Consider the following 15,661-nt stretch of genomic DNA (forward strand, 5'->3'; position numbering starts at 1 on the left):
CTACATGGATACTTTGTATTCTATAATTTTTAAGCAAAATACATAAAAATCCAATGTAATTCATTTTAAGAGTATATAACAATTAGGCCTTAACAGTTAGCTAACCCATTTTGTTCTAAAATTCAACAAACTCCGAGAAAATCTCTTTTTATACAATCTTTGGGATATGTCATTTGCCATTTATATTTGATGGCCTTAAGGAAAAAAAGTTATAAAAAGGTATTAATGCAAGTAGATAATAAAGCTGCATTCTATAAATCTATAGCAGCTTACAGTAATCATTAAAGGTTGCAAAACTCTTTCATCTATTCAAAAATATGCAGTGCACAGAATGCCTGCTAAGGTGCATGACAAGTCAGAGTTAAATATATATTAATAAATGAATTAGCTTCATAAATAATAGCCATAATGACATTTTAGGAGACAATAAGTCTGAGGATTGTCAGAAAATGGTTGATGTATGAGCTTCACGTCTCAGTGATTCTTCAAAATGAATAGGCTTTGCGAGATAGTTCAGACCCACGACCAGCCTATTTCCTTGAATAATTTACTTGTTGTCAATTTGTACAGCCACATTACACATGCAAATTGTGCTGCCTGTGCAAACACCACTTGGAGATGATAAAAACAAATTTACGAAGGCTATAGAGGAAGGATTTATTTCACTTTCTCGCCCAGGTCAAGCAATACATGTATCTGACGATTGTGTGTACCCAATTTTGTTGTAATTATATCAGCAAATTATTCTTTATAATCTTATTATTTTTAGCAGTCTCCTTGTGCTTGGGATAATTAGCTTTCTTCACTCAGTGTAAAAACAATTCAACTTGCCAGCTAGGCAGGGCACAGCTCCATTATCTGTTTTGGGTTTAAATTTATTCCCTATATTCTTGGACACTTTGTGTAAATTAAAAATTTCATAGTCCCTAATACTGTACACGCTGTTCATTCAGTGATGAATTAAGGTCCCTAAACCTCTACGTTTGCTATTAGATATCTCACCCACTTTATATGTTAATCTGTGCTAATGAATTCCACAACCCCTAGCCACAGCAAGATGACTAAAATTATTACCACTTACAGAGATATGCCTTTTTCATTTAAAGTTCAATTCAAATTGCTCCAATAAACAGTCTGCCACACAAAGATACCTCTTTTAAAGGAGAGTTACTTACCTGTAAGTAGAGTTCTCTGAAGGTAGTATTATCTTTGGCTACACATTCCTAAGTTACATGACCTCTGGTTTGTGGCACAAGGAGAGTGGATTCATAGCTTGATAGTTGAGACTTTTTCTTTCAGGCACTTCATTAGTGTGCCTCCAAGGTTATTTATACCATACTCTGTCACATAACTGCTCATTCCTTTTTGAGGTAGGCCCTAAATCAAGCAGTTAGAGCAAACAAGCTCCTAAAGAAGAGGAGGTTGGATTGACTGAACACCTATACATTGTATTGCATTGAAGGACTTACAGTTAAGTATCCCTTCTCTGAAGGCAAATATCTATGGTCCAACGCTCCTGGACACTTAAAACAAACACCACACACAGAAGGGCAACAAACAAAACAGACATATTACCATATGTTGTAACATATCCATGGCCACATCTGGATGTCAGGTTGCTTATAGCACGGCTACTGGGAACTTCATAGTGAGAGTGGGGATCGAACTCCTGATCCTAAAGGACAATAATCTACTACTACTAGTCTTCCCTACTAAAGGAGAATCTAGTTAGCAGTACAGGATCTCAGTTGGGCAACTGTGATCCCAACCAGCAGAGGCACTGGTACACACAGAGACTAAATAGGTTCATTACAGTATCTTGAAAAATCCACTGCTATTTGTACAAGTGAAATCATGGCAGCACATTTTGAGATACTTTACAAGGTATCAAACTTGGCCCAGAAAACTGAATGTAGCACAAAAATAATTTTAACAAGATCAGGCTTCTAGTAATAATGTTTCCACTTATACAGCTCCTTATATTTTCAAAGTGCAATACAAACACTAATTAATTTCACATAACACCTTTGAAAGGTAGGTAAAATAATATTATTTGTTTCACAATTTGAAATAGAGGGAGGTTAAGTGACTTGCCCAACCCCCACATCATCAGTCTCAGATCCAGGAATTCTTGGTTGCCAGTCCCTCTATTTACTCCTCTAAACAATGCTGATTAATATACAAGGAAAAACTCTTCTATTAAAGGTTAAGAAAACTACTCTCTGCCTCTTCCTCTGTAAAAACAATCTACCGGTACCGGTAGAAGTCAGCTTACCTTCTACTGCAAGAGTGGACAAAGTGTGCTCCCAGACCCAAATAGGGTCCATGGACTCATGGCTCTAACAACCAACATATCAATTGATGGATCGACACTTAAGATTTTTAACACAGTATTTGAAACGTCATTGTTTGTCTTACAATAGCTGAACATTCTCACATTTAGTGTCATGGGGCCAGTTTTCCACAGGTATTTAGATGCCCGAAGATGCCAATAGATGCCAAGTGGGATTTACAAAAGGGCCTAAATAAGTCAGGCACCTAATTTCCATTGAAAGTCATAGGAGTTACATGACTAACCTACTTAGATCCTTTTGAAAAGCCACCTAGATGCCTATCTGCAACTTGAGACACCTAAATATATTTGAAAAGCTAGCCCATACAGCCCTGAAAGATTAACTAACCTAATTATATTATTGTTATTCATTATTTGTGTTACAAATGCACCTAAGGCTCCAATTGCAATTACAGTGTGTCATAAATATAAAGGGAAGGGTAAACACCTTTAAATCCCTCCTGGCCAGAGGAAAGGGTTAAGAAGCTAGGATAACCTCGCTGGCACCTGACCAAAATGACCAATGAGGAGACAAGATACTTTCAAAGCTGGAGGGGGGAAGAAACAAAGGTTCTCTCTGTCTGTGTGTTGCTTTTGCCGGGACCAGAGCAGAAATGCAGGTCAGAACTCCTGTAAAGGGCTAATAAGCAATCTAGTTAGATATGCATTAGATTCTGTTTTTTTTAAATGGCTGATAAAATAAGTTGTGCTGAATGGAATGTATATTCCGGTTTTTGTGTCTTTTTGTAACTTAAGGTTTTGCCTAGAGGGATTCTCTGTTTTGAATCTAATTACCCTGTAAGGTATTTAGCATCCTGATTTTACAGAGGTGATTCTTTTACTTTTTCTTCAATTAAAATTCTTCTTTTAAGAACCTGATTGCTTTTTCCTTGTTCTTAAGATCCAAGGATTTGGGTCTGTGTTCACCTATGCAAATTGGTGAAGATTTTTATCAAGCCTTCCCCAGGAAAGGGGGTGCACGGTTTGGGATGATTTTGGGGGGAAAGAAGTTTCCAAGAGGACTTTCCCTGTTAGACGCTTGGTGGTGGCAGCAATAAAGTCCAGGGACAAAAGGTAAAATAGTTTGTATTTTGGGTAAGTTTTAACCTACGCTGGTAAAAATAAGCTTAGGGGGTTTTTCATGCAGGTCCCCACATCTGTACCCTAGAGTTCAGAGTGGGGAAGGAACCTTGACACAGTGTCATTGTTTAGGTGCTTTATTAATACATGGTCAGAGACAACTCCTGCCCCAAACAGCTTGCACTCCAAACAGGCGAAAGAATGATTAAACTAATTTTACAGATAGGGAACTAAGGTACAAAGAGATTAAGTAACTTGTTCAGGTCACACAGGAAGTCTGTGGCAAAGATGATAATTATGGATATGATTTTGTCAGCAAAATTCACAGAACAATCATGGTAAAAATGTACAAAATGAGGGTATGGTCATGGTGGAGCCCCGCCAACTAGGGCTGGCTGCCTGAGCCCTACGACCTGGGGCTGAAGCTGAAGGATGAGAGGGGCTGAAGTTGAAGCCGAAGAAGTCACAGAGATCTGTTGGAATTATGGAATCTGTGACCTCTATGACCAAATCGTCTCCTTAATGATAATTGAATCTAGATGTCTCGGTCCAGTGTTTAACCACAAAATTATTCTTCCTTTCTGGGTGTCAATGGTGTGCTAATACTTTTGAGAGGCCTGCCTATTCAGGACTTGATAAAACAATCTTATTCAAGTGCCACTTCTTAAAAATACAGATGATAGGGAAAGAATGAACAATCAAATACAAGTTTCTGAGGAACTAGTAGACATTAAATGAAGATTTAGATAATCTTCTCCACAAAGATTTAAGGCTTGATTCTGAACAGCTCAGTTGCAGAGTGCTCTGAGAATAAGCACAAGTTACAAAGTGATTAGCAGAACAGAGTGCATAAGCAAACCTGATCCTGAATTATACAGAACCCTACTTAGAGGTCACAAAGTTACTCTTGCCTAGTAGCGAGAGTAAGTGCTTCTTCTTAGTGAATGTGCAACGTGCCTCAGGTGGCACATGACCAGAATTTATCACGGAATTTGGTCCGCTGGTTAGAGTTGCAGGTGTCCAGATTTCGACGGAACGCCCGGTCAAAAAGGGACCCAGGCAGCTCCAGGCAACACCGCTGACCAGGGTGTTAAAAGTCTGGTCAGCGGTGCTACAGGACTAAGGCAGGCTAGTCCTTACCTGTCCTGGCACCACACTGCGTCCCAGAAGTCCCCTCCATGGTCCCCTACCTAGGAGCTCCACGTGCTGCCACCGCCCCAAGCACCAGCTCCGCACTCCCATTGGCTGGGAACCAATGGGAGCTGGGGGGGGACAGTGCCCGCATGCGATTGCAGCGCGCCGAGCCTCCTGACCCCCTCGCATAGGAGCTGGACCTGCTGGCCACTTCCGGAGGGCACCACAGAGCCACGACAGACAGGGACCCTGCCTTAGCCCTGCTGCACCACTGACTGGGAGCTGCCCGAAGTAAGCCCAGGCCCCAACCCTCTGCCCCAGCCCAGAGACCCCTCCCACACCCTGAACCCCTCATCCTTGGCCCCACCCCAGAGCCTGCACCCCCAACCCAGAGCCCATACCTCCTCCTGCACCCCAACCACCTGCCTCAACCTGCAGCCCCATCACACACTCCGAATCCCTCAGCCTCACCAACCAGCCTGGAGCCCCCTCCTTCACCCCAAACCCCTCATCCCCAGAGCCACCCCACAGCTGGAGCCCTCACCCCCTTCCACACCCCAACCCCCTGCCCCAGCCCAGTGAAAGTGAGTTGCGGGTGGGGGAGAGCAAGCCACCAAGGGAGGGGGAGTGTAGAGCAGGGGGCAAGGCCTCGGGGAAGGGGCGAGACAAGGGCATTCGGTTTTGTGTGATTAGAAATTTAGCAACCCTGGTTGGATCATTCGCTTCTCTGGCCAAGGCTGGGTGCTGATGGGGAGCACAACATGAATGCTGATCCATGCTCCTTAAGGGCTAAAGGCAAATAGCAAAGCATCTCATGCTGAGGATTATATTTAAGCGCATGTTTTCTCAGAATGTCTGTTCTCTGTTATATCACCCCTTTTTCGCCCTAAGTCTCTGAGAAGATGGAAGCAGGCATGCAAGGGGATTTAGACTGACTTGCTTTTGTTCAGTGCAAAAGACAGTGTCTAGTGCATAATTTAATTACAACCACATGTAATCTTGGCGCACACTTGTGCTGGAGGGCAACAACCTTGTGTTCACTACCGCACACTATGGGCCTAATCCAAAACTCACTGAAAACCATGGGAGTCTTTCCATTGACTTCTATAGGCTTTGGACCAGGACCCATGCAAGGGCTTGCAGGATCAAAGCCTTACTATCAGTGCTGTAGAGAGGACTCACATTACAAGACATCATTACTATTAGAAAATATATTATCCAATATTTACTTTCATGTGCTGCCCTAGATAATGTTCTTGTGAGATTTCCATTTATTGTCCCTATAATGGTTCCTAGGGTCTTTGTTTAGCAAGAAATGAATTTTGTTTCTTATATTGCTCTGAATGTGAAAAAACCTGTAATCCCTTTTCACTGCTTTTAAATGCCTATTTGAGTGTATTTTTTTAAAAACTGTATGTAGAAAAAAATTAGAAGTCATTTAACTGACTTTGCATCTTTCTTTAAAATCAAACTACTATTCCTTTTCACTGTATTTTATTGTATTAAAACATAATCATGTTAGAAAATTTCCCATTAGGTCAACAAAAATGAAAACAAGGTAAATACTATATTCTCACAATGACTATAATCTACTAATACAATAGGGTCTCTTCCCAGTATGTTTGAACAAAAATTCAGTTCTTGATTATTTCAACTTATTTCCAAAATACTGTCTACAAAAGAGAAAATGTACTGTTTCCATATTTGTGAAAAGTTTCTTAGGTCCATTCCCCATTTCCTATTGTCAACAACAACAGCTAGTAATATGTAATTTATATTACACATACACCTTTTTTGTATATATAATTAGACATCTTTTGTGGAAATAAGTGTATATGGGATCAATCAGGAACATTTACTTCCATATAACTCTACGTACCTTTTGTAAAACAATCAAAACCACCTGGCTATATATTTGTGACCATAAAAATATTTCCTTGCAAATGGACTCTTTATGCATTTTTCAAATAATTTACAAAAATGATAGTGCCCCAATGCTAATAAACCCTCTTATCATGTAACTACTGTTTTGAGCAAATGTTTAAGAAAAGAGTGTGACAGCTACTGCTGTCCCATGCAGTATCTTTGGGGACCATAATATATTGGGTTTTTAGGTCACTGCGGGCCCACACTGTGTGCAGCTATTGCAGGAAGGGTTGCCCCAGCTCCTCCAGGAACTAAGAACTGTGGGGTGGGGGCGGTGATTAAGGTGAATCACTCAGGTTGTAAACACTGTCAGAGAGGTACCACCTTCTGGGACAGTGGTGGGCAACCTGTGGCCCGTGAGCTGCACGTGGCCTGTCAGGGTAATCCGCGAGAGGTAATCTCGTGTTTACATTGACTGTCCACAGGCACAGTAGCCCGCAGCTCCCAGTGGCCGCGGTTCACTGTTCCCAGCCAATGGGAGCTGCGGGAAGCAGTGCGGGCCACAGAGCTGGTATGCCATTCCACTTATGTTATATCTGAAGCAATACAAAGGGCATTTTGAACTACAAACTGGACATCTATATGAATAATCCATCCTGGTAGGGTGTAGGGATGTAAGTAGGGTTTTTAAATGGAAACCTTTTAACTGATTACAATTCTATTGGTTAAATGGTTAACCATTATGGAGTTCACATAGGCCGGGAACTAGGGGTAGTGTATGTGGGGCTCTGCTGCCTCCCCGCACCTGGGGTCCGGGCCGCTGGGCTCTGCTGCCTCCCTGGGCCTGGTATCCTGGCCACCGGCCCCAGGACTCCACTACCGCCCCATGCCTGGGGTCCCAGCTGCCAGCATGCTGGCCCGGGGACCAGCACTCCGCTGCCACCGGCCCAACAGCCGGGACTCTGGCTGCCAGCCCCGCCTCCGGGGTCCCAGCTGCTGGCGTGTGGGGGGCAGAGGAGTTTAATCATTAACCGAAACCGATAAGAATGTACTTATCTGTAAAGCGGTTAAACATTTACATCCAAAAACAGAGTATGCAATGTAGCAACAGCAGTCAGAGCCTCTTCTCAAGCAATCAAATAGAAGTTGTGAGACCATTTTAAGCCATCAAAATCATAGTGTGGACTAACGTATGGTAGCACCAAATTACAAATATTTTATAATACACTAGAATATATAGCTGAATAATCCAATAAAGACTGTCCAACGGGAAAGATGGACTGCTCAGGCTGCTGTCATAAACTAGTTTGACTTTATAAAATAAAACCAATGATCCTGTCTCCTGTACATGTTTTTTGTATTTATCAGTATAGTTTCTTATATGATGAATCACATATTAATGTTATTACATAGTAGTATTTTCTTCGATGGAAAGAATAATCCCTTTTTTATGACATTATTAAACAATCACAACTGGTTCTAAGACTAACATTGCATCTGAAAATATTACCAGCAGGTAAGGAAAACAAAGGGAACAAAGATAAAGAGAAGTTGCCGTGACACCTGCAAATTTAAATGAGGGGCCTGAAATTATGCATTATGCAGCACATTGCAATCGCTCTAGACCTTCCTTCTGCAGTTCATTAGATTAATTTTTCAAACAATAGCATCAAAACATTGTTTAGACTAGAGTTTAATTACTGGTGTTTTAGTAGTTTTATGTTCCATGGGAATCTCACAGGCATTCATAAAAGGCATAGTTTGGCAGGTCTCCAGGACAGGAATTTAAGTGACAAAGGAAGTTAGATCAGTTGACTAAAAGGAATTAAATCAGATGACTTGAACATTTGGTTGACAGGGACTAGAAAACTGGTAGGAGAGAAAATTCCAGAGGAATTGGAATCTGAAGCAAGTTTTGGACAAAACACCAGCCCACCTTGATTTTAAAGTACAGATAGGCATAAACAGGCATACAATAGCAGTATTAATGTGGCATGGTGTGCTCCCTGGCCTTTCTTCCCATATCAGAAGAAGGGCAGAAATAACTTGCAGGACACATGAAGAAGCCAAGAAGGGAAGCTTTCTGCAATAATCCTCTTGTAGCTCTAACAGTCAATGACCTGTGGAACATAAATTCTGCAGGTTTGGAGGGGGTAAAGGATGGGTAAAAGCTGGAATAAGGTGCAGTAGTTGCAATCTGCCTAGCTATGGCTTTTCCCTCACAAGTATGTGTAAAAGGTGGCCTTAATTTGTTCCAGTGAGGTGAAGGTGTATTTAGAGCTGGCCTGAACGTTGGCTACCTTATTTGTAGATAGAATTAATTTGCAACCACAAAATGAATTGCAGATGCCTGCAATTAGTGCAACTATTCAGACTTGTACCTGAAACTGAATTGTGGGTACAAAAGTGGGGACACTAATTCTGCAGATACAAATTGTGCTGAGAAACGAGAGGCTATCCCTCTGAAAACTTACCCCTAAAGTGTCAACCATATGAATCTAGCAGGCTATAACAGTGTCACATGTGTAGCTCTTAGAAGTTTTCTCACATTAGAGGGTATTAGGAAAGAATATAGGATGGTGGCCTATCACATCTGTCAGTCAATGAATAGGCAATATCAATAAATTCAGTTATAACTGTTTACCTGTATAAACAATTAGATTCAATTAGTAAATGTAAATGAAATATAACTTAAAAATGATTTTCCCAGATGAGAGAAAAAAGGTATTCACAAAATGAGTATGAAATTTACATGTAGTTCATGAAAAAGTGATTGTTTACACAGTTAAATACTTTGTATCTGAGGTGCAAAGTGAGGGCACAAAGGAAAATAAGAAACATGAATATTTGTTTTATATCTCTATATAGAGCATGTTGGTATGCCCTTCAGATAAGGGCCTGGTCCTGCAAACCCTGACTCACATAAGTAATCCTTGCAAAAACGAGTAGCCCCATTAAGTCAATGAGGTAACGACTACTCACATGTCAGGGTTTGCAATATCAGGTTCTTATTAGCATTTACGTTGCACTATTCTTTTTTCCCCCCACACAATATTTTAAAAATATCTGCTCCTCCTTTTTTGTCCCTGGTGCTTCCCAGGATTACCCATGGTTGTGAGACACCTCGCTACCACCTACCCTTAGTGTGAAGAAGCCTTGTCTTCTTGAAGAACCTGCCCTGACTCTTTCAGCCACAGGCAACACAAGCACTCCCCTCTCAGCCTACACGGGCTCCACTCTACCTTGTGCAGATTAGTGATAGGCACACTCCAACCCCCAAGTCCTCAGAGCATACCCCTGCAGTGTCCAGTCTTTTATCCACTGGACACTCACAGAATTACCAGACCCATGCACTGCCGCTTACAAAGTACACCTTAGAACACAGCACCGCTTAACACACAATACGTATATTTGTTTATAGCGAATGCAAGTATAAGTTTATTTAATAAACAGAGATTCATATGATAGCAAACAGAAATACTGGAAACTAAGGGTTACATATCAAATAAAAGCATATCACACAATCTAGAGCTTAAAGTCAACTAACAAGATGCCCTCTTGTCTAACAAAGTACTGCTTACCCCAAGTCCTTCTCACAATGTTTTTGAACCAGGATGGGTGAGACCCTTCCTTCTAAGGCCAAGCATGCTGGCAGCTTGCCTCCCCCAGTGAAGGATGTGAAGGCATCTTTCCGCACACCCGGATATACCAGTCCTGTCCTTTGTTCTTCACCTCTAACACAGAGTCCCCCACCCATTTATCTCTTCCTGTTAATTTTGCTTTTGACATCCCCAATGTCTTATTAGCATTTGACTCAGTATTCCAATATACTCTCATTGTAAGACACAATATACAATAGTCAACCACAGAGATAAGCATCTCTGATCTTCTGTCTGGTGGAACCTGGCTTAAGGCATGCTACCTTTGGTGAGCTACTTTTAACTACAAGGCCTTAGGAACATAATTTCCTATATAAACATATCTCCTTACATATTATATGCATATATATTTCACAAAGATTATGATGATCAGTGTGATACAGGCTTTCAACAGAAACCTAACATGACACTCTTTGGTGAGCTAGAATATAAATATCACACCCAAGGAATCCCTGTAACCCTTATGCACCCCTGTACCCTCTGCCAGTTGGCATCAAGAGGTCCTTGGGTCACATTGTCCCAATAACTAAATTGTTTGAGAATATCTAGGTGAAGATTTTTAAAAAATGGTATTTAGGCTCCTAACATCCATTGAAATGTGAATTTCACAGGATGTTAGGAACCTAAATACCTTTTTGGATCTGCCCTCACTATAGCGATTCCCACCTCATAAGTCAATTTGAGATCAAGTGTGCAAGCATCCAACCTGTAGAAAATGTTGCTGCCAAATCTTATGTCACTTCAACCACATTCCGTTTCCATCTTTTAATCACATTGTTTTAATAGTGATGCCAGCCTTAATATCCCTTTTATCTCTTCCTCCCTCTTTGCCTTCTTCCATGCTGCTCCCTTCTCAGGAAATACTTTGCCTGAACCTCTTCACCAAGCCATATTCAAATTCGTCCTAAACACCCACTCCTGCTGTCACCCACAAAAACTAAAGAGTAAGAAAAAGTTAAAATAAAGTGTAACAAAACTTTCCAAGCGATTATGTACCTTAGTGAATACAATGTGCCATCATGTATCTTTTAACGTTTACCTTTCAAACATCTGGCAGATTCAGTTTCCTGGATCAGAATTCTAGATTTGCTCCTCAGAAAAGGTCACATCTACAGACTTTTTTGGAGCTAGCTAGGGAAAACTGAGGCTCTGACCTGCAGCTTGTTCCGTGCAGAACATATTGCAGGATTAGGGCCTAAATTCTTTGAGATTTCCTCTTTCTGCATGATTTGTTGATGGTGGCTGCTTCTTTATGTTTTAAAAGGATTTTTTTTTCCAGCCTTGAGAAGTAAAGTACAATTCCTTTGAGATGATTAGGCAAAAATTTCTTCATGGAAATATTTGAATATTTTAATATTGTGCAATTTTAATTAATGGAAAGACACCTAGAGTTTGGGATGGATGCTTATTTAATGTTTGTCTACAGTAACCAAGATCCTGGGATGTTTTTGCCTGGAGGGACAGTCATGACTCTGACAGAGTCCATCTTACAAGGCATAAAACAGGGGTTGGCAACCTATGGCACATGTGCCAAAGACTGCATGCGAGCCAATTTTTAATGGCACGCTGCTGTCTGCTGGGGACAGGTGAATGCACTGTCAGGGTGCCCTGACTCTTGCACCCCCCACATCCACATCCCCACCCTCACCCTGAGCACCAAACAGGAGCTCCTGCACACGCACCCACATTCCCACCTGCACCCCTCCCACCAAATGGGAACTGCCCAGGTAAGCGCTCCACACCCAAACCTCCTGCCCCAACCCTGAGCCTCCTCCCTCATTCCAGCTCCTGGCCAGACCTTGCACTCCAGGGCTGGGGTTGTGGGGGGGTGCAGGGGTCAGGGCATGGGGCTGGGGAGGTGCAGGGGTGAGGGCAGAGGGCTGGGGCTGTGTGTGAGGGAGGTGCAGGGGTCGGGGCTGAGGGCTAGGGAGTGGTGGGGGTGCTCCCAGCCCCCTCCCCGAGCGGCTCATGGCAGGGGGCTGGAGGGGATATGCCTATTCCACCCCCTTCCCCAAGGTCCCCGGAGCAGGTGAACGAAACCCCAGGCCGGCAGCGGGCTGAGCAGGCCGGCGGTGTAAGATCAGCATTTTAATTTAATTTTAAATGAAGCTTCTTAAACATTTTGAAAACCTTGTTTACATACGACAATAGTTTAGTTACATAATATACAGACTTATAGAGAGAGACCTTGTAAAAAACGTTAAAACGTAGTATTGGCAAGCGAAACCTTAAATGAAAGTGAATAAATTAACACTCGGCACACCACTTCTAAAAGGTTGCTGACCCCTGGCATAAAATATCCTGAAACCTCTCCAGGAGTGATGCAGGCAGTGATGCTGATAACTTCACAAAGCAAATCTCCCCATACCCACTGTGCTCACTGGTGACACACCTCCCTATTACTTCCTTGGAGCAGAGAATCATAGAATCATAGAATCACAGAATATCAGGGTTGGAAGGGACCTCAGGAGGTCATCTAGTCCAACCCCCTGCTCAAAGCAGGACCAATCCCCAATTAAATCATCCCAGCCAGGGCTTTGTCAAGCCTGACCTTAAAAACTTCTAAAGGAAGAAAATTCTACCACCTCCCTAGGTAACGCATTCCAGTGTTTCATCACCCTCCTAGTGAAAAAGTTTTTCCTAATATCCAACCTAAAACTCCCCCACTGCAACTTGAGACCATTACTCCTTGTCCTGTCCTCTTCTACCACTGAGAATAGTCTAGAACCATCCTCTCTAGAACCACCTCTCAGGTAGTTGAAAGCAGCTATCAAATCCCCCCTCATTCTTCTCTTCTGCAGGCTAAACAATCCCAGCTCCCTCAGCCTCTCCTCATAAGTCATGTGTTCCAGACCCCTAATCATTTTTGTTGCCCTTTGCTGGACTCTCTCCAATTTATCCACATCCTTCTTGTAGTGTGGGGCCCAAAACTGGACACAGTACTCCAGATGAGGCCTCACCAATGTCGAATAGACGGGGACAATCACGTCCCTCGATCTGCTCGCTATGCCCCTACTTATACATCCCAAAATGCCATTGGCCTTCTTGGCAACAAGGGCACACTGCTGACTCATATCCAGCTTCTCGTCCACTGTCACCCCTAGGTCCTTTTCCGCAGAACTGCTGCCTAGCCATTCGGTCCCTAGTCTGTAGCGGTGCATTGGGTTCTTCCGTCCTAAGTGCAGGACCAGGCACTTATCCTTATTGAACCTCATCAAATTTCTTTTGGCCCAATCCTCCAATTTGTCTAGGTCCCTCTGTATCCTATCCCTGCCCTCCAGCGTATCTACCACTCCTCCCAGTTTAGTATCATCTGCAAATTTGCTGAGGGTGCAATCCACACCATCCTCCAGATCATTTATGAAGATATTGAACAAAACCGGCCCCAGGACCGACCCCGGGGCACTCCACTTGACACCGGCTGCCAACTAGACATGGAGCCATTGATCACTACCCGTTGAGCCCGACAATCTAGCCAACTTTCTACCCACCTTATAGTGCATTCATCCAGCCCATACTTCTTTAACTTGCTGACAAGAATACTGTGGGAGACCGTGTCAAAAGCTTTGCTAAAGTCAAGAAACAATACATCCACTGCTTTCCCTTCATCCACAGAACCAGTAATCTCATCATAGAAGGCGATTAGATTAGTCAGGCATGACCTTCCCTTGGTGAATCCATGCTGACTGTTCCTGATCACTTTCCTCTCATGTAAGTGCTTCAGGATTGATTCTTTGAGGACCTGCTCCATGATTTTTCTGGGGACTGAGGTGAGGCTGACTGGCCTGTAGTTCCCAGGATCCTGCTCCTTCCCTTTTTTAAACATTGGCACTACATTAGCCTTTTTCCAGTCATCTGGGACTTCCCCCATTCGCCACGAGTTTTCAAAGACAATGGCCAATGGCTCTGCAATCACAGCCGCCAATTCCTTTAGCACTCTCGGATGCAACTCGTCCGGCCCCATGGACTTGTGCACGTCCAGCTTTTCTAAATAGTCCCTAACCACCTCTTTCTCCACAGAGGGCTGGCCATCTATTCCCCATGTTGTGATGCCCAGCGCAGCAGTCTGGGAGCTGACCTTGTTCGTGAAGACAGAGGCAAAAAAAAGCATTGAGTACATTAGCTTTTTCCACATCCTCTGTCACTAGGTTGCCTCCCTCATTCATTAAGGGGCCCACACTTTCCTTGGCTTTCTTCTTGTTGCCAACGTACCTGAAGAAACCCTTCTTGTTACTCTTGACATCTCTCGCTAGCTGCAGCTCCAGGTGCGATTTGGCCCTCCTGATTTCACTCCTACATGGGAAGTGTGTCCCAATTAGGGTGCTGTGTAGCAGGGACCTTATGGGGGGCAATTTTGTGCATGCTGGACACTTGTCATCCGAAGGGAGTCTTTAATCACACCTTAGACCAGAGGTGGGCAAACTTCGGCCCGCGGTCCCATCCTGCCTGGCCCTTGAGCTCCCGGCCGGAGACGCTAGCCCCTGGCCCCTCTCCTGTTGTCCCCCCTCCCCTGCAGCCATGCTGCCACACAGGCAGCATGGCTTGCGCCTGCCCACCTCCCAGGCTTTCCAATAAGCCAATCCTGCCACTCTGAGCAGCATGGTAAGGAGGCAGGAAGTGGGGGGGGGGTTTGGATAAGGGGCAGGAGGTCCCGGGGGGCAGTCAGGGGACATGGAGAAGTTGGATGGGGCAGAGGTTGGGGGGGGGCAATCAGGGGACGGGGGGGGAGGTTGGATAGGTGGGGGAGTCCCGGGGGGGGCTCTCAGGGGGTAGGGATGTGGATAGGGGTCAGGGCAGTCAGGAGACAGGGAGTAGGGGGGGTTGGATAGGAGATGGGGTCCCTGGGGGGCAGTTAGGAGCGGGGGTGTGGGTATGGGTCGGGTCAGTCTGGGGACAGGGAGGGTTGGATAGGGGGTAGGATCCCTGGGAGGGGACAAGGAGCAGGGGGTTGAATGGGTCAGGAGTTCTGAGGGGGGCAGACAGCGGGTGGGAAGTGGGAGGGGTCAGATAGCGGGCAGGGGCCAGGCTGTTTGGGGAGGCACAGCCTTCCCTACCCGGCCCTCCATACAGTTTTGCACCCCGATGTGGCCCTTGGGCCAAAAAGTTTGCCCACCCCTGCCATAGACCTTAGTCCATCCCATGCTCTGCTGCACATTGGGCTACCCACATTTGCCATCATTTGCCTCATTTGGGGATCCTCTCCCTCGCCCTAAAGTGAGGGTGTCACTCCTCTCCTCTCCCTAAAATACGAACTTCCCAAGTGGGCAGCCTCTCATCCCCTAGGCACCCTGACCCCAGCCACAGGGGGGGTCTTCCCCCCAAATGGGAGCCTCTCTCCTCCAAGGCGCCCCCCAATAAAGGCGTGTCTCAGCCCCAACCCTTCCTGGCAATGGTGCAGAGACACCCCCCGTCCCCCGGCCCGTCTCCCCTTCCCCTGTGGGGGTCTCTCACACACCACCCCTGCTCCTCCAACAGGGGACTCTCCCCTCGTCCGCCCCCACGAGGGTGGAATCTCTCCCCTCCCCCTCCCCGCCGACGGGGCCGGCCTCTCGCGGCTCGTTCTGCAGCTCAGCCCAAACCAGGCCTCGGC

This window comes from Lepidochelys kempii, chromosome 7 (genome assembly GCF_965140265.1).
Source record: "Lepidochelys kempii isolate rLepKem1 chromosome 7, rLepKem1.hap2, whole genome shotgun sequence".
In the NCBI taxonomy this organism is placed as follows: domain Eukaryota; kingdom Metazoa; phylum Chordata; order Testudines; family Cheloniidae; genus Lepidochelys; species Lepidochelys kempii.